The sequence below is a fragment of the Populus nigra genome, chromosome 2 (assembly GCF_951802175.1).
Source record: "Populus nigra chromosome 2, ddPopNigr1.1, whole genome shotgun sequence".
Classification (NCBI taxonomy): Eukaryota; Viridiplantae; Streptophyta; class Magnoliopsida; order Malpighiales; family Salicaceae; genus Populus; species Populus nigra.
In genome coordinates, this window is record NC_084853.1 from 11139787 (window position 1) to 11144786 (window position 5000).

Consider the following 5000-nt stretch of genomic DNA (forward strand, 5'->3'; position numbering starts at 1 on the left):
GAGGCCAGGCCTCGGCAGCGGGCACGTCACGCCACGAGATCGGGGATTGCGAGGAGAGCCAACGCATGGGCGCGCGCACGGCAATTTAATGCCACGCCCACGCCAGCGTAGAGCTCTCCTCGCAATCCCCAAGCTCGGCGGTCCGCACCAGCCGCGTCGGCCAGGCCTCCATCTTGCGAGCACGGGCAGCTGCCACCGCAGCCGGAGGCGAAGGATCTCGAAGGGACAAGGGACAGGCCGCGGGGGGGAACGACAGGGACAATCATGCGGGGGGCTGTCAGCCCCGGCTCGCAAGACGGAGGCCAGGCCTCGGCAGCGGGCACGTCACGCCACGAGGTCGGGGATTGCGAGGAGAGCCAACGCATGGGCGCGCGCACGGCAATTTAATGCCACGCCCACGCCAGCGTAGAGCTCTCCTCGCAATCCCCAAGCTCGGCGGTCCGCACCAGCCACGTCGGCCAGGCCTCCGACTTGCGAGCAGGGGCAGCGGCCACCGCCGCCGTGACGTCGCGGCAAGCAGACAGCCGCGCAGCAGCTGCCAGCACCTTGGCACAAGCACGGCAAATGAATGCCACGCCCACGCCGCGGATAAGCAGCCCCAACGCGCCCGACGGCTTGGAGCGGGTCCCGAAGACGGTGGCCGGAATCGGGTCGTCGCCGGCCGGAAAACGGGTCATCGATGCCGGCAATACTTCGGGCCATGAGGCCCCCCACCTTAGTCCGAGTTTAGCAACAGCCCACATATCCCCCGCGGCAGGCCTATGGGCGCCAGGCCAGCGCGCCCCATGGCCAGTCAGGGGGCACCCCCCTAAAGAGCAATAAGTGTCATTGAAGCTCTGGCAGGGGGAGACACTACTAGGTCCCAGCTGTCACCCCCCCTCTAAAAAATTCATTTCTTGGTATTTTGAGCTGAAATTTTGCACAGAGGTTGGCAAAAATCCAATCCAACTTTATTAATTTTTCCAGAATTTTTCGAGGTCGGGAAGTATTTTTTTTTATTTTCCTACCATTAAAAATCGAGGAAATCGGAAAAAATAGGAACCGGCCCGGAATGACCCCAAATTCAGTGGGCAGCCTCATAAAAATATGGCTGATTTTACTGGATTGATTTCATGTGGAAAGCACGACGTTTTGTTGTAGGAATGCGGGAACCCCGGCGGCTCGCCTGCCGCGGCCAGCGACGTCGGGCTGGCCCCTGCAGCGCCTAGCCTCTCCCACGCGGGGGGCAGGCCAGAACGCGGGGGGCCAGGGCCCGAAGGCAGCCCCCCCGCGGGCGAGAGAGCAAGCCAGCAGGGGCTGTCGCCTGCCGCGGCCAGCGACGTCGGGCTGGCCCCTGCAGCGCCTAGCCTCTCCCACGCGGGGGGCAGGCCAGAACGCGGGGGGCCAGGGCCCGAAGGCAGCCCCCCCGCGGGCGAGAGAGCAAGCCAGCAGGGGCTGTCGCCTGCCGCGGCCAGCGACGTCGGGCTGGCCCCTGCAGCGCCTAGCCTCTCCCCCGCAGGGGGCAGGCCAGAACGCGGGGGGCCAGGGCCCGAAGGCAGCCCCCCCGCGGGCGAGAGAGCAAGCCAGCAGGGGCTGTCCGCGCGTCGCGCGGCGCGGCATGGCTGCGGGGGCCGCGCGCAGCGCGCCCAAGCGCCCAAGGGCCCCCAAGGGCCCCAGGCCCTCAGGCCCCAGCGCCCCAGCGCCCAGCGCGGGCGGGCGCGCGCGCGCGTGTGGTCTTTGAGGGGCGCCGGCCTGGTGGCTCCCTAAAGAGCAATAAGTGTCATTGCAGCTCTGGCAGGGGGAGACACTACTAGGTCCCAGCTGTCACCCCCCCTCTAAAAAATTCATTTCTTGGTATTTTGAGCTGAAATTTTGCAGAGAGGTTGGCAAAAATCCAATCCACCTTCATTAATTTTCCCAGAATTTTTCGAGGTCGGGAAGTATTTGTTTTAATTTTCCTACCATTAGAAATCGAGTAAATCCGCAAAACTAGGAACCGGCCCGGAATGACCCCAAATTCAGTGGGCAGCCTCATAAAAATATGGCTGATTTTACTGGATTGGTTTCATGTGGAAAGCACGACGTTTTCTTGTAGGAATGCGGGAACCCCGGCAGCTCGCCTGCCGCGGCCAGCGACGTCGGGGACGCTGGCCTGCGCTGTCGAGCCCGCGAGGGCTGTCTCCGCGGCAGGCCCCCCCTGAACGGGGCACGACAGGCCACCGCGCTGGCTCGTCCAGCGTCGACAGTCCCTCGTCCAGGTTTCAGATCGCGCCAAGTCGAACCCATGACCTGCTCAAGCCATCGTGCGCTGCCGAATTCGCATCTGCGTGTAGGCTGCCATTCCACGCGGCAGCCCCTGTTTTCGTCAGCGTGCCCCCCTGACGAATTTTCCTGCCTGGCCCAGTCCAGCGTCCAGCCCCTGTTCGTCGAAAAATCTGCGCTGCTGATTTTCCACGACGAGCCTACTTTCGTCAGCGTGCCCCCCTGACGAATTTTCCTGCCTGGCCCGGCCAGTCCAGCCCCTGTTCGTCGAAAAATCTGCGCTGCCGATTTTCCACGCGGCAGCCCCTGTTTTCGTCAGCGTGCCCCCCTGACGAATTTTCCTGCCTGGCCCGGCCAGTCCAGCCCCTGTTCGTCGAAAAATCTGCGCTGCCGATTTTCCACGCGGCAGCCCCTCTTTTCGTCAGCGTGCCCCCCTGACGAATTTTCCTGCCTGGCCCGGCCGGTCCAGCATCCAGCCCCTGTTCGTCGAAAAATCTGCGCTGCCGATTTTCCACGCGGCAGCCCCTCTTTTCGTCAGCGTGCCCCCCTGACGAATTTTCCTGCCTGGCCCGGCCGGTCCAGCATCCAGCCCCTGTTCGTCGAAAAATCTGCGCTGCCGATTTTCCACGCGGCAGCCCCTGTTTTCCTCAGCGTGCCCCCCTGACGAATGTTCGTCGAAAAATCTGCGCTGCCGATTTTCCACGCGGCAGCCCCTGTTTTCCTCAGCGTGCCCCCCTGACGAATGTTCGTCGAAAAATCTGCGCTGCCGATTTTCCACGCGGCAGCCCCTCTTTTCGTCAGCGTGCCCCCCTGACGAATTTTCCTGCCTGGCCCGGCCGGTCCAGCATCCAGCCCCTGTTCGTCGAAAAATCTGCGCTGCCGATTTTCCACGCGGCAGCCCCTCTTTTCGTCAGCGTGCCCCCCTGACGAATGTTCGTCGAAAAATCTGCGCTGCCGATTTTCCACGCGGCAGCCCCTCTTTTCGTCAGCGTGCCCCCCTGACGAATTTTCCTGCCTGGCCCGGCCGGTCCAGCATCCAGCCCCTGTTCGTCGAAAAATCTGCGCTGCCGATTTTCACCGACGAGCCTACTTTCGTCAGCGTGTCCCCTTGACGAATTTCCCTGCCTGGCCTGGACAGTCCATCTTCCAGCCCATGTTCATCGAAAAATCTGCGCTGCCGATTTCCCCGACGAACCTGCAGCTGCACAAATCTGCGCTGCCGATTTCCCCCCCTGTCGGCATGGCTGCCGCTGCCCCGATGTCCAGACCAACAGTCTTTTTTGTCGACTTTGCCGATTTTGTCCGCGCTGCCGATTCCAACACTACCCCCTGCATCCAAACCAGCATTGTTTCGTCAGCTCTTCCCCTGACGATTTTAGCCCTGTAACAAACAGTAGGCCTCCAATCCCGCCAACGGGAGCCAAGTTGATAGGGAAGAGAATTGAATGACGCGCCTGGTCCTCGCACCCCGCCACCCGAGGGGCCTTTTTCCCGGCAGCCTCTGAAAAACTCTAGCTTTCACGGTCCTCGCCGCCCCTCACCACCATGGCAGGCCTCTAATCCCACCCATCAGCAGTTGTAGCCGATAGGGCAGTGATTTGAATGACGCGTCGCGGGCCGCCGGGTCATCTCACCCGGCCATTAATTGGAGCGTTTTTGGCTGGCCGAGGATGGGGGGATGGATCTCTTCTTCCGAAAAAGCAAACAGTACATCGGGAGTTATGTTGACGGGGCATGGAATTGAATGACCCGTCGCGGGCCGCCGGGTCATCTCACCCGGCCATCCCGGGGAGCGTTTTTCCCGGCAGCATCGGGGAAACTCTTGCTTTCACTGCCCGCTGCCCAAGTCCCCACTCGCATCGGCCCCCCGCGCCAACAAGCCAACGCTGCCGAATCGGCAGACACTGCTGCCGAGTCTGCCGACACTGCCCCGCGGGCTGCCACTGCCCCAGTGTCTAAACCAGCGGTCTTTCTCATCGAGCCTTGGACTATCCAGTCCGTCCTGACTCATCGCCAGCACCTGCTGCCGATTCTGCCGACTTTGCCGATTTTCTCGGCGCTGCCGATTCCAACACTGCGCCCACCGTGTCTGAACCAGCGCTGTTTCCTCAGCGTGTCCCCTCGACGAATTTTCCTGCCTGGCCTGGACAGTCCACCGTCCAGCCCGTGTTCGTCGAAAAATCTGCGCTGCCGATTCTGCCGACTTTGCCGATTTCGTCGGCGCTGCCGATTCCACCACTGCCCGCCGTGCCTGAACCAGCGCTGTTTCGTCAGCGTGTCCCCTCGACAAATTTTCCTGCCTGGCCTGGACAGTCCATCGTCCAGCCCATGTTCGTCGCAAAATCTGCGCTGCCGATTTTCCCCGACGAACCTGCAGCCGCACAAATCTGCGCTGCCGAATCTGCCGACACTGTCCCGCGGGCTGCCACTGCCCCAGTGTCTAAACCAGCAGTCTTTCTCGTCGAGCCTTGGACTATCCAGCCCGTCCAGACCCATCGCCAGCACCCGCTGCCGATTCTGCCGACTTTGCCGATTTCGTCGGCGCTGCCGATTCCAACACTGCCCGCCGTGCCTGAACCAGCGCTGTTTCGTCAGCGTGTCCCCTCGATGAATTTTCCTGCATGGCCCGGCCAGTCCAGCGTCCAGCCCATGTTCGTCGAAAAATCTGCGCTGCCGATTCTGCCGACTTTGCCGATTTCGTCGGCGCTGCCGATTCCAACACTGCCCCCCGTGCCTGAACCAGCGCTGTTTCGTCAGCG